At 41.5% G+C, this 15,416-nt stretch overlaps 1 pseudogene; it reads left to right on the top strand.

Moving 5' to 3' along the window:
* The first annotated feature begins 2,652 nt into the window (after positions 1 to 2,652).
* LOC109023142 (Y-box-binding protein 1-like) lies at positions 2,653 to 3,740 on the top strand (annotated as a pseudogene).
* Positions 3,741 to 15,416: the final 11,676 nt, after the last annotated feature.

Raw genomic sequence — 15,416 nt, 5'->3', positions numbered from 1 at the left:
GGGAGAAGAGATCGTAGAACAGAGCCCTAGGGAACTAACCAATATCAAAGAGATAGAATGAGGGTGAGGAGCCCATGAGGCAGCCTGAGGATCAGTGGAGTAGAAGACCTAGGAGAGTGCGTTGTCAGAGGTGCCATGGCAAGAGAGGCTTTGGGAACAAATGGTTTGTCAACAGAGTCAAATGTTACAAAGAGGTCATACAAAATGAAAGAGGAATTTTAAAAGAATTACTGGAGGTGTCCACTATCATCAATGGCAAACAGATCATTGGTGGCCTGGGTAAAAGCAGTTTCAGTGGCACAATGGAAGAGGAAATACAGCTGCAGTGAGTTGCAGAGTGAATGGAAGGTGAAAATGTGAAATTTAGAGTGCGAACAACTTTTTCAAGATTCCATATGTGAAGGACATGGGGAGAGGAGGCAATAAGTGCCAGAGGAGAATGACAGGATATAAGGCAATTATTTTGAAACTAAATTATTAGAAACTAAATGATAGAAGAGACTTGAAGTGATTCAAATGCTCATGAGAATTAGCCAATAGAGAGGCAAAGTTTCATGAGATGGGAGGAAGAAGGGGTGATGATTAGAGGGGCATATGTGAGAAGGTGAGATGGGGGGCTTGCCTGGGTCCTGGGTGCAGAGAGAGGTACTGACCCTGTCAGGAGGACAGACCTGGTGCCAGTTAAAAAACAACCACAAAAACCCAGGAAGGTACACCAATACATGTTGATGCTCTCACATCTGGAATCAACTGACAATCAGCTAACTGGCTCCACTGATCTTGGCTGTACTAAACTCTCCAGGACTCCACAGCTGTCATCTGATCTGGATGAGCCTCATCTGCTCCACAAGACCCTCAGCTTCATCCTGGGATGGGTAGACTTGCCTGGACTTGTTTTTTCTCATGGCAATGGCAGAGATGCAATAGAGCAAGCTACAATTTCCAAGCCCATCTGCCGCCGCCTCTTGTGTCATGCCTGCTAATCTACCACTGGCCAAAGCAAATCATGTGGCTGAGCCCAGTGTCAGGTCAGTCCACCCACACATTGCAAAGTTAAATGGCAGAGAGCATGAGGTCACAGATATCTTAACACAGATAAAGAGAAATACAGCTTTGACATTTTGTCAAACACAAGAAGAAAAAGCAGTTTGTAAGAATCCAAGGGGAAAAGACAAAGGCCTAGCCATTCACTCCTCTTTCATGCAGATCAAGGTGCTGCTGTATTATTTATGTCCAGAAAGGTTAACACTCAACTGTGGTTAATGAGCAAAGTCAGCCTAGATGAGAACACTTCATGATAGGGTCAGCATTACCTTATAAAACTTAATGACAGCAAAGTCAGCTTTATTGCTTTTGTTGAAAGGGGGAAAGCCCTTCACCACCTCCATGAAGTTGGTGGAATCTGCTCCTGGGCAAAAGAAAAGAAATGTTCTCTCCAAAGCTTGTTTATGAGAGAAGATTATTGGACTGTGAAAGAGTTTAATTTAAAGAGCAGGGTGGGGAGACAGGAGTGTCTGCAAAAGTGAGGAAAAGACAGCTCTGGCTTACATCCATATTACACTTGGAAGGGCAAGAAATGAGCTTGTGGATCAATGAAGCCAGGTTTCCAAGGGCTAAACCACAAAGGTAAGGAGCAGAATGGTGAATCTGTGATGGGGAGTGCTTTCCCCATATGCTTCAGACATTCCCCAAAGTTATCATCACCTGCCCTTCTCCCTCCTCTCTATTTTCAGGTGGAACCATTCTATAAACACCTCTCTCTGCTTCTGAAACACCAAAGCACGGCACTGCGAATTATAAACCTTCAGTGTACAAAGGTGTCCATGGTTATCACCTGTGGATCTTGAGCTTACATAAATCAGGGGTCTAGATGAGTTGCTCCCCCTTCTTTCAATTCAGTGTAGTGTGATGTATTCCCCCTCAGGGGCATTGATGGAATATAGTGTCTAATTTTAACTAAACTGTCAGAAAATTAACACATGGCTTTAAAAGTTTCCTGTAAAGAAACAGCAGTTGGGAGATTTGCTGGCCTCGGACAGGAGAACAGACCTAGTGCCAGTTAACAACCACAAAGACCCAGGCAAGTACACCGATACATGTTGTTGCTCCCACCACTGGAATCAACTGAGGGTTGGCTAAGGGGCTCCACTGATCTTGGCTGGACTCACCTGTCTGGGACTCCACAGCTGTCAGCTTACCTGGGACTCCAGCAGCTGTCAGCTCATCTGCTACACAGGACCCTCAGCCTCATCCTGGGATTGGTAGACTTGCCCAGGCTTGTTTTCCTCATGGTGATGGCATAGGTGCAAGAGGACAAGCTCCAATGCCCAAGACCATCTGCAGCCTCTTCTTGTGTCATGTCTGCTAATCTCCCACTGACCAAAAACAACAGGGAAATGGCTGGACTGATGAGCAGCCCACCACAAGAACAAGCTCTTGGTCAGCCACACTGCAAAGTGACACAGTGGTGAGGTGATGTGATCACTCCAGAGAAGTCAGCTAAAAGGGGAAAAAATTGAAATGATGAAGATGATTACTATTTAAAATACGTATTTATATCCACTATCATTAACTATCTTTAAACTGTCCCAAGTGCACGTTGTACCTGAAGTTGTCATAACTGGTAGGACATAAAAACTTTAAGCATTCAGTTCGATCGGTAGCGGGAGCGGAGAGCGGACCCCAGAGAGCCCTGAGCAGCCCCACCGCCGCCGCCGGCCTAGTTACCATCACACCCCGGGAGGAGCCGCAGCTGCCGCAGCCGGCCCCAGTCACCATCACCGCAACCATGAGCAGCGAGGCCGAGATCCAGCAGCCGCCCGCCGCCCCCGCCTTCAGCGCCGCCGAGGGCGGCACTGCCCGGCACTACCGGCAGCGGCGCAGGGAGCGGTGGCCCGGGCGGCCTCACATTGGCGGCGCCTGCCGGCGGGCACAAAAAGGTCATCGCAACGAAGGTTTTGGGAACAGTAAAATGGTTCAGTGTAAGGAACGGATATGGTTTCATCAACAGGAATGACACCAAGGAAGATGTATTTGTACACCAGACTGCCATAAAGAAGAATAACCCCAGGAAGTACCTTCGCAGTGTAGGAGATGGAGAGACTGTGGAGTTTGATGTTGTTGAAGGAGAAAAGGGTGCGAAGGCAGCAAATGTTACAGGTCCTGGTGGTGTTCCAGTTCAAGGCAGTAAATATGCAGCAGACCGTAACCATTATAGACGCTATCCACGTCCTAGGGGTCCTCCACGCAATTACCAGCAAAATTACCAGAATAGTGAGAGTGGGGAAAAGAACGAGGGATCGGAGAGTGCTCCCGAAGGCCAGGCCCAACAACGCCGGCCCTACCGCAGGCGAAGGTTCCCACCTTACTACATGCGGAGACCCTATGGGCGTCGACCACAGTATTCCAACCCTCCTGTGCAGGGAGAAGTGATGGAGGGTGCTGACAACCAGGGTGCAGGAGAACAAGGTAGACCAGTGAGGCAGAATATGTATCGGGGATATAAACCACGATTCCGCAGAGGCCCTTCTCGCCAAAGACAGCCTAGAGAGGACGGCAATGAAGAAGATAAAGAAAATCAAGGAGATAAGACCCAAGGTCAGCAGCCACCTCAACGTCGGTACCGCCGCAACTTCAGTTACCGACGCAGACGCCCAGAAAACCCTAAACCACAAGATGGCAACGAGACAAAAGCAGCCGATCCACTGCTGAGAATTCGTCAGCTGAGAATTCGAGGCTGAGCAGGCCGGGGCTTGAGTAAATGCCGGCTTACCATCTCTACCATCATCCGGTTTAGTCATCCAACAAGAAGAAATATGAAATTCCAGCAATAAGAAATGAACAAAAGATTGGAGCTGAAGACCTTAAATGCTTGCATTTTGCCTGTTGACCAGATAAATAGAACTATCTGCATTATCTATGCAACATGGGGTTTTTATTATTTTTACCCAAAGACGTCTCTTTTTGGTAATAACAAACGTGTTTTTTAAAAAAGCCTGGTTTTTCTGAATACGCCTTTTTAAATTGTTTCATATCTGGTCAAGTTGAGATTTTTAAGAACTTTGTTTTTAATTTGTAATAAAAGTTTACAACTTGATTTTTTCAAAAAAGTCAACAAACTGCAAGCACCTGTTAATAAAGGTCTTAAAAACAAACAAACAAACAAAAAAACAACTTTAAGCATTCAGAACCCAGATACAAACTTCTGCAATTGCCTCAGCAATAGTCTAGGTCATGTGGTACCCAATCCAGTGTTTTTAAAAATGCTACTAAACTACAATAAAGAAGCATCTTTAAAGCCTTCTTACTTGGAAGAAGCAAAAGGCCACACATCTTTTTTCTAGTTCTTCCTTCTATTGTGAAAATAACTGAAATCAGATGTGGAAAAGAATATGGCTGCACACAGAAATGAATTACTTTGTCAGCTAACGATATTAAAAGATGCATAGAAAACATCGTTGAAGGTTAGAAGAAATGCGTCTAGAACAAGAGTGGAAGGTTTGTAAGACTTGGGGATGAAAAGATGTTATCTAAATGAATGGTATTGCTAGGTTCTGTTTCCATAATGACTGTAGAAGAACTGACTTTGTGAGTCAATTAAAAAAAAAGAGGCATGAAAGAAGACATATTCTCCACAGAAAATGACATCTTGAAAACTGAATATTACCTCCAGTGGAGCAGGTGGTTTGATGGGAGAAAAAAAAGGATTCCAAAGTCAGGCTGCAGAGTTATCCCATGTGTGAAATTCATTTAGTTCATTTTTCCTTAACAAGCTACTGTGGCAAAGAAGTAGAAGGCAGAATTTCATAGGGCAGTACTCGCAAACCTGAAAGTGCATATGTTTCACCTGGGGATCTTGTTAAAATGCAGATTGTCATTCAGGAGGGCTGGCCTGTCCTGGGATTCTGCATTTCTAACAAGTTCCCAGGCAATGCCGACACCGCTGGTCCATGAACTGCACTTGGAATAGTGAGAGCATAAAGAAATACAAAATGTTAGGGTTGGTATTCACTTTATAAGAATAAGATCATTGACAATATAATAAAATCTTCAGGTTATTTGGTATGGATCATGCAAAGCATTTTCACAGAGAGGTTTGCTGCTCATCTTGTGTCCACGTCCTAAAGAGCTGTCATATAAGAAGATGTGCTGCTAATTTTGCTTTCACAAAAATACAATACTTTCCGATTTCTGACCTTTTAAATAATGACAAATAGTTGTTGGTAGAATTCTATCTAGCAGGAAATAAATAAATACATCTAATCTATTTCTTTATGTAAAAGTGGCAATTTAACAATGAATGGGAAAGTAACTGCTCTTCCAAAAGCTTTGTGCTATGAAGAGAGCATTGTGAAAACAGATGTTTTCATTATGATGAGTTTTTGTTGAAATGACAAAGCACCACCCACAAAAACTTTCATATTTTCACACTAAAAATCTTGGAGACTGAATTTTCTAATATTTAAGTCATTTACATAGTGAATTTTGAACACATTTGATAAAAATGTAAAAACATCAACTTCTAATTTCTTTGCAAGAAAACTAATTTGGTATCAGAGAATATAGAAAATGTTAGCTGAATTTTCACAAATACTTTTGCATAATAAGATTGAATAATTGTAAGGAACATGGCTGTGCTTTGGTCAAGGACAGGCCGAGGTAAACATCCAGAGTGACTCAGCGAGTTTAGAGCACAGGTGTATAACTCCACTTGTTATCACAGCCATGTAGCCATAACAGAGGAAAGCCATCTCTTGGCTCTAAGTCACTATTGTCTGTAAAAGGTATAATTGCCCTGCTGACACTGTACATGTGCACTGGCACCCAGAGAAAGAGAGAGACAATCAGAGCTGTCCATCTTTGCAGACAGACAGAGCAGAGGCCAGGACACAGCTCAGCTCGCTTGTGCCCAGAGAAAGAGTTAAGCTGCTGACCCTGAAGGCAAGGGAGAGCCAGCCATGCAGCTGTGTGTGTGGAAGCCACTGGACTAAGCAGCTGAAACAGGATGGACAGAGTGAGAAAGCTGTTGATGACAGCTGCTGCTGAATAAAATCATCTTTCACCCGCCTGTGGCCACCTAAGTGTTCTTTCTGCTCATCTACGCACTCCCTCAAACTTCAGCATGGGCTGGAACCTGACCCTGAGCATGACAATAGTGAATACTATAATTTAGTAAGAGAGACCAATGGTGCATGCCTTCCATATGAATCTATGAAGGATCTTTTTTCCCTCTGATGGAAATTAAAATCAAGCAAGCAAACAAACCCAATTTAGAACTGGACCCTCCAATGAGTATACTACAAAGTCCTAAACCAAGATTTGAAAACATAAAGTATTTTCAAGTGCATTGTTCTCACGAATATTAATAATGTGTAAAAAGGGTTTAGTGAGAATAACGTTTTATCATTAATAACACAATTACTTAAAAAGCATTGTTTCTTTTTTATCTTATCCTTTATAATTTACATTTTTGTGTATATTTTCACATACATAAAACATTGATACATCTGAATAAGCTATGCAAATACACATATATTTTAGGGGGTTGTTTACCTTTTTTAACATATGTGTCATTTAACCCAAAAAGAGCAGAAGACACTGATGTAAATTAACACATTTATAGACTGTAAACTCTGTGTGGCTATTTTCTTCCTTTTTTTTTTTTTTGAGATGGAGCCTTGCTCTGTCACATATGCTGGAGTGCAGTGGTGTGATCTCGGCTCATTGCAAGCTCTGCCTCCCAGGTTCATGCGATTCTCCTGCCTCAGCCTCCCCAGCAGCTCGGACTATAGGCGCCCGCCACCATGTCTGGCTAACTTTTTTCTATTTTTAGTACAGACCGGGTTTCACCATGTTAGCCGGGATGATCTCGATCTCCTGACCTCGTGATCCGCCCACCTCGGCCTCCCAAAGTGCTGGGATTACATGTGTGGCGATTTTCATTCATTCAATGAATATTCACTACACAAAAACATTAGCTTAATGCATATTGATTGCATTTATATTCTAAAAGATATTTAAGTTAAGGGTGATTAGATTTTGTTAGCAATATGCAAAAAATATGAATGGGCTATTCTCACAGAAAGAAGAAAAAAGTTATCCTTTAGGTTGGATCAAGCAGCTGTGCCATGGAATGCCAAGAGTCTGGATCATCCCTGTAGCATTTATTGCATCCCTGACAAGCCTGGTGAAAAAGTGTGAGCCAAGGAAAGGATTTGTTCCTGGAGATCTTAAGATCTTAACATGATTCACAGCTGGATCCCTACTGCTGACTCATGAGGTCCACCCTCTGGAGCTGGCATTCTTCAGCGGAGCTGTGCAGAAAAGCTGAAATGCCCAATCAGAAGATTTGTATAAATGTTGCTTCATTTTTCTGCTTAAGAGCTTATCTTTTCCTTTAGAAAAAGAGTTTCTGAGGAATTCTTAGCATGAAAACAGTTTGTATAAGCTGCCTCTTGTGAAACCATTGCTGTGGTTTCGCTAAGGTAAGTCCTATTGTATACAATCAGTAGTTTAAAGAATTCCCAATGAGAAAACTGAATGGAGATATTTGGCTCTTATTTAAAGAGAAGTAGAAATTGCTTTCTTTGTATTAGAAAGAATCTGAGGCAGACCTATGCTTTCAGAATAAAGAAATAGGTGTTTTTTTCTCTCTGTTTCTAATTTTGATTTAGGGAAGAGAAGTAAAAGAGCTACTGTTGAGGAAAAGGAGTTGAAACCCAGGAGGAACTAAGTCATCAGCAGGCTCTAAATGAGGCTAGAGCTAACAGCTGAGAGAAGCCACAAAGCTTTGCAATATAAATCTAGCCTGAAGGTCCAGCTCCCCACATCAGCCTCGAGGCCTTCACGTCAAATTAGAAAGAACATTTAAATCAGAATATGGCTATGTGGGAGGATTTAGATTTAATGATGATTAATAACAAATATGTAAGGAGTTAACAAAATGTTTCTCTAAGTGTTTATTTTTAAAGAATAAACAGCTTTATTGTTTATTGTTCTTTCAAGTCAGCAATTTTTAAAGTATGTTGTGTAACTAATAATTAATTATAAATTTGTTAGCATGGACTTGGGAAAATAACAAAATGTGAATCTCAGGAAAAAATCTTTCCTGATAGAATGCCCAACAGGGCACTTACTGCCATTTGGTGGCAATGCATACTGATTGCAGGAAAAGAGCCTACAGGTTTTTTTAATCCTAGTTTTGTATACAGAGATTCATATTTCCACCCACTCTTGTCCTATTTTCTAAGATGATATGGATTTTCAAAAGCTATAAAGATGAAGACTGCAATGTTAACTGATTCAACAAATCATTACAGAGCATCTACTCAGTGTCAGGCACTATTATAGGCACTGGGGATACAGAGATGGCCTAAAAAGTTGATGAACATGCTCTCATAGTATCCAAATTCTGGTAAGAAAACGGGCAATGAATGAATGGATTAATAAAATAATTTCTGTTGTTGTTAAGTGCTATATGAAAACAAAACAGGGTAAGCTGGTAAGGAGTGACTGGGAGAAGGGCTCAGGGAAGAAGATCTCTTTGAGGAGCTGACATTTGGACTAAATTACAAAATGGAATTGAACTTTGCAAAGATCTGAGAGAAGAGCATTCCAAGCAGAGGGAACAGAAAATAAGAAGGTCCCAAACGGAGTGCAACTGTTTCTTTTTAGTGAGCCAATGAGAGATTGATAACAGGTCAATTCAGATAGAGAGGCAGGTGCTAGACTATGTAGGGCCATTTTGAACTTTATTTCAAAATTTTGATCATTAATTTTAAATTTATTATTAAACTGTATTCTAAGGACAATGGAAAGCTGTGAGAAATGGAAAAAAAATGGCACAATATTTTGCAGCTTTTCCCTTCAAGAGTTGGACTCTATTTTCCCAGCTCTGCCATCTGGACTAGGCTTGTGGCTAGCTTTGACCTCAGAATGGCAAAAGCAATATGTTAATTCCAAAGGCTCAGCCTCAAGAGTTCCTATAGCTTCTACCTTCACCTCTTGAAACACTTCTGCCATTATATAAGAAATCCCCAACTGAACTGCTAAATAGTAAGTGACCACATGGAAGAACTGCCCAGCTAAGCCCAATCTATATTGCTGATCCACAGAATTATGATAAATAATAATTGGCTGTTTTAAGCATCTAAGTTTGTGGATGGTTTGTAATACAGCGATAGATAACAAACAGGAACCATAAGAGAATTTTAATCCTAGGAATGACATGATCTGATTTATATTTTAAAAGTTTACTTGGGTATGTCACATTCAGAGAGAAACTTTGAGAATCTAAAATATTGAGAGAGAAACACCAGGATTCCAACCAAAATACTTGTCCAAATGGGATGGATACATTGTCTGGGGCTGGATAGAGTGTTCTCATTGAGAAATGATCACTGTGCGGTTTACTATAGCTAGGATACATGGCTCATAGCAACTGTTGTTGCAACATTGAAGTTGAACTAATAGAATCTAACCTTCTGTCTGAGTAGAGCAAGGTTTTCTAAGGCCCCTGAAAGCCTCACTTCTCTGAATGAAACTCCCTTTGCAAACAGGTTGCATTTTTGTAGACACTGATGAAGCCATTATGAGAGGTAAATCCAGGAGTAGAGTTTAAAGTATAAGAATCAGCAATTTGTTTCTGGCTATGGTCATGATGGAGTAATGGGTATCGGTCTTACCCTCCTGCCTTAAACAGGTATAAAACTGAACAAACGTTGCTGAGAGAAACTAAAGAAGACCTAAACAGAGAGTTATACAATGTTCATATTTTCCCCAAATTGATCTCTACATTCAACACAATCCCAGTCAAAATTCTACCAGGCATTTGTTTTTTAGAAATTGATAAGCCCATTCTAAAATTTATATGGAATTAGAAAAGTCTGGAAAAGGATAAATTTTGCTAAAAAAAAAAAAAAACAAGAGTAGAGAATTTTATAAAACTTGATTTCAAAATGTAGTGTAAAGTTACAATAATCAAGTAGGTGTGGTATTTGCATAGGATAAATAAATAAATAAATATATCAATAAAACACACTAAAGGGTCCAGAGATAAACTCACACTTATATAGGCAATTGATTTTTTAAAAATATGTCACAGCTATTCAGTGAGGAGAAACAAAGTTTTCTTTAACAAATGGTAATACAACAACTAGATTTTCATGTGGAAAAATGAGTGTCTTGGCCTCTATTTCACATTAAAGGAAACCAAAATATTTCTCCCTAAAATGGGGAGGATTGTTAAGTTAAAGACACTGTAAACACAGAGCAAACACTCTGCCTTAGCCTGTACTTGCCTGATGGCAGAAGGGAAATCCTTCCTTGCTGAAGGCGGCACTTGCTTATCAGCCCAGAGAAGATACCAGCAGGCACCAGATGAATCTGGGAACAGATTTTACTTCCCACATTTTCCTGCCTTTTAAAGACGGAAACTGTCCTCTCCTTTGTCTTGTCACTGCAGAATTTATGACTGTTTGTTAAAATACTGTTTAGGCAAGGCTCCTGAGATGCTGCCTTGGCAGGGATACTTTTGAACTGAGGCTTCTCCTGCATGACGAGCACAGCATGTGTCAATAGACTTCTGCAGGTTTTTCTCTTGTTAATCTGACTTTTGTTTTCAGAAGAATGTCTCAACTAAGAACATATGAGGGTTAACAATACATATATTTTTTCTTTCCTACAACATCACATATAAAAACCATCCTAAATGGATCACTAACATAAACAGAAAAACTCAGATCATAAAGCTGCTAAGAAAAAACATGAGAGAACATCTTGACTTGGGATGAGCAAATCTTTTCTACGTACAGAAAACAATGACCATATGAATTTCATCAGAATTAAAAACTTCAATATAAAGTTTATGTTCATGTAAAATATCATTACGATAACTTAAAAGCAAAGCATAGATTGGGATAAAATATTCACAATACGTATGTTTGATAATGAGCTTTTACCCAAAATACATGAAGAACTCTTGCAACTCAACAATAAAGAGACAACCCAGTTTTTTAAAAATGGACAAAAGATGCAGATAGACACTTCACAAATGAAGATATTCAATAACAACATGAAAGTGTGTCCAACATCCTTCATTATCAAGGCAATACAAATTAAAACCCCAATGAGATACTACTTCACACTCATCAGAATGGCTAAAATTTAAAAGACTAACACCACCAAATGATGGCAAAGATATGAAGCAACTAGAACTCTCAAACATTATTGGCGGGAATTTAAAATGGTTCAATCACTTTGGAAAACTGCTGACAGTTTCTAATTAAGCACCTATCAATTATATGACCCAGAAATTCTTCTTCTAGGTATTTACACAAGAGAAATTAAAACATATATCCACAAAAAGAACTATAAAGTGTTCATAGCAATTTATTCATAGCTCTAAATTAGTAACAACCTAAATCTCTATCAAAAGGAGAATGAATAAGCAAAATGCAATATAGTTGTACCTCAGTATCCATGAGGGATTTGTTCCAGGGCCTCCTGCAGATACCAAAATCCACAGATGCCCAAGTCCCTGATATAAAGTGGCATCATATTTGCATATAACCTATGCACATCCTCTCATATAATTTAAACCATCTCTAGATTACTTATAATAGCTAATACTTACAGTACCTAATATAAATGCTACATAAATAGTTGTTATACTATATCATTTAGGGAATCACGACCAAAAAACATCTGTATATATTCCATACAGATGTAATGTTTCTCAGATATTTTCTACCGTGGTTGGTTGAATCTGTGAATGTGGAACCCACAGATAAAAAGGGCCAACTGTGTATTTATACAATAACATATTCTGAGATAAAAAGGGACAAACAACTGATCCATCAACAACATGAATGACTTTCAAAATCACTTTGCTCAGCCAAAGAAGCCAGGCACAGAGAGGATGTAAACCAAAACCGGCAGTGATCTATGGTGTTCAGAAATCAGAACTGTGTAGCTGATCTGTGGAGGGACAGAGCAGAGATTCACTGCGAAGGGGCATGTGGGTTAACTGGATCGTGGTTTTTGCGGTCTTTACAGGATGCACGGTGCTGGCATCTGCTAGGCTTCTAGGGAGGCCTCAGGAAGCTCACAATCATGGCAGAAGGTAAAGAAGGAGCAGGCATGTCACATGGCAAAGCAGGAGAGAGAAAGGGAGTTGGGGAAAGAGAGGAAGAGGGAGAGAGAGAAAGGAGGGAGAGGAAGGGGGAGAGAGAGAGAGAGCATGAGAGTGAGAGAGCAAGAGAGGTGGGGGAGATACCAAGCCCTTTTAAATGACCAGATCTTGCAAGAACTCATTATTGGGGAAAACAGCACCAAACCATGGGGGATCTGCCCCCATGATCCAAACACCTCCCAGCAGGCCCTACTTCCACTGGGGATTACAATTCAACATAAGATTTGAGTGGGGACAAATATCCAAACTATATCAGAAGATATTTGTTAGGATTCCTTGAAAACAGAAAGGTTTTCTTGGGATTTAAAGTTTTGATTTCTAAGAGGTTTTATCTGACCTTTACAGATGTGGGATGCAGGGATGCTAGCCCTCAGGCAACCTACCCTACCTCATATAAATAGATTATTTATCTACTCTGGCTGGACCCTGTGTTAAGCACTGGATTATCTCATTCCACCTTTACAACAACCCTCTTACAGATAAGGAGACTGGGGTTTAGTGAGGTGAATTAACTTCCCAGTGTATCCCAGCTAGGAAGTGACAGGTGGTGACTTGAACCCATTCCACTATTCTACTTGTTCAACCAACCCCTGTCCCCCCCAGGAGTGACTGGGCCCAGACAGACAGGAAAAGCCACAGCACCGGTAGTAGAGAAACTGGAGCAGTTGTTAGCAGAGGCGGCATGTCAGGGAAGCAAAACCACACTGCAGAGAGAAAAAGGGCTGCAGATGCTGGGATTTAAAAGAGCTGACAATGGAAGCGCTGTCAGGAGCATTACAATTGCTGGCCAAAGCCGGCTCCATGAGGTGTGGTAACAGCAGGATCAGAGAGAGGTTTTTCTTGGCAGTTACTGGAAAATGAAGAGTTGGGGGCGGGGTGGAAGAGAGACTTGGAATTACAATAGAAAGGGGAAAATAACCTGCAGAAAATGCTTTTCTGTTCTGGAGAAAACTCTATAAGGAAGCTTGTGGCAACCATGGAAATCGAGCAGGGCCATGTTTCTGAACAGAGCTAGTGCTCAGTAAGAGCAATTTCCAGCAGGAGAACTGGGTGTGGGAAAAGCCCTTGAAAACCACTGTGTCTGGTTTGTTTGTGAACCTGATGACACAGCGGAAGCCTGCCCCAGGGCACAGAATTGTGCTGAAACCTGACCGTGTCTTCGAGACTCCAGGGAAGCTGAGCACTGAGGTATATTGAGTTGGGATTTTAGGGTTCAGAATGGAATGAATTTTTACATCTATCCACTTGTAAAATGATGTAGGGTACATACACCTACAGCAGCCTTAGTAGGAACTGAGTGGAGAGGAGGGGATTCTGGCCTCCCCACCTAAGCTTTTGGAGTCTGAGAATTAGCAGTGTTTTTGCCCCTTGGTACCGTGAATTACCTTCTCTCTCAAATGACCTTATCTCTTAATTACCAGTGACAAGCTGCGCTCTGCTTATGGTAGAGCATTCGCCTTTTCCCTAGTTGACATTCAGAGTCTGTAGAATTCCAGGCACTAATGAGCTGACTCAACACTCCTGGATATGGGAAAACCCACAACCAACATGTCTGGTAAAGCCCAGATTCCTCCATGCTCATTTGAAAATGGTAATGAGATGCCAAGAGCTCATCAGGGGACCTCCCTGGCAAACATCTCTGCTAGCAGAATGAGGGTCTCAGTGGTAACTGACTCACCCCATCTCTCCTGCTATGGTTCTCCCTTCCCTGTCATAGCAGAGATGGAGCAGTCGGCAGCTGCACTGCCTGTGAACATGAAGGTGGGGACTTTCTATCTTATTCTGTAAGCTTTGTTCACACAATGTCCTTTCTGAAGCTACAAGGGAAATTTCCATACTAGCTCCCTTGGTATGACAGGTGCCATTCCCTTCATAAATCCGCCCTAAGATTCCACAAGATGGTGCTTGGGTCTCGTTTTAATTTGCCTCAGCAACCCAAAGAATCACAACTGCTGAAAAGTGGGATCCTGGCATCATTAATAGTTACAACCAGATCCCCAGCCAGTCAACCCAGTCCATCCCAGAAGTATCTCTTGACTGCCTCCTGGACTACATAGCCTGTGCTTGGGCTAGAAAATGTCCACTGTATTGTTCCCCTGCCCCTCCTCCCATCCATCTCTCCACCCATGTCCAGTCTTGTCTTTCAGTGATACCATAATGACCTTCTCTTCTCCACCTATGTGAAAAAGGTGAGGAGAAACCTCTACACCCAGGACTGGCCTTGAGGCCTCTGGTTTTGACACTGATGTCTCTTTCTCCTTTCTCTAGGCATGTCTGTGTCTCTAGATCTGATTCCACTTGAGTGGTTTCCAGCCTCCCCGTTGGCAGCATGGTTTGCATTTAGGTTTGGCTGCAAATAGACCATTGATGCAGGAATTCCCTCCCCTCTTGGGGTTTGCCCTGCTTTGTCTTCCTGACATTCCCTCTAGAAAGGAGACCATGGGGAGCTCTCCCAGAGAAGAGTGTTGTCTTAATGGCCAGGAAGCGAGAAAATCATGGCAAGAGGTGAGGGGAGTGATTAATAGCTAAAGGAAAGGGTACAGAAATTAGAAAATAGGGAAAGTAAGAAAAGAAGTATTAGGAGCTGCCTAAGCACAAACTACCCATCTCAAAAGGAGAAAAAAAAAAGATATACATAGGGAAAAAAAATTCCCTGTGTCTTTGGAATTTGAATTGTGATATAGACTCAATCATTCAAACTTAATTGAATATCTACTATGAATCTGCACAGTCCCTGCTCTTGAGAGTTTACGCTCTCAAATACATTTAACTAAACATTATGATGCAAGAAAGAAGAAAGGCTTGTGTAAACTGCTCTGGGAGCCCAGAGCCAACCTGAACAGGTTGAAGGAGAAGCACTCCAGGAACTCACATTAGAACTGGGTCTGCAAGGATTTTACCGAGTTGAGAAGGAGTGAAAAAGGTTTTCAGGTGAGGAAACAGCATAAGAAAAGCATGGGGGTGCAATCAGGGAAAGGCAGGCGTTTCTTGTGGCTGGAGCACATAAGATTTGGTGGAAAAGTGGAAAGAAGAAAGGAGTGGCAGGGGCATGAGGTCAGGAAGTCAACATCTGGAAACAGGAAAGCAGCATGCACCATATTAAGGGATTAGGACTTTATCTTGCAGAGAATGGGGATGTGGCAAAAGTTTGTAAGCAAAGGAGTGACAATGAATATATGTGTTTTGGAAAGATAAGTGTGACAGTATGGCTTGGAAGCAAGAGAAG

Source organism: Gorilla gorilla, chromosome 15 (assembly GCF_029281585.2).
Source record: "Gorilla gorilla gorilla isolate KB3781 chromosome 15, NHGRI_mGorGor1-v2.1_pri, whole genome shotgun sequence".
Classification (NCBI taxonomy): domain Eukaryota; kingdom Metazoa; phylum Chordata; class Mammalia; order Primates; family Hominidae; genus Gorilla; species Gorilla gorilla.
The sequence above is the reverse complement of the archived record's forward strand: the minus strand, read 5'-3'. Positions and strand labels throughout refer to the sequence as shown.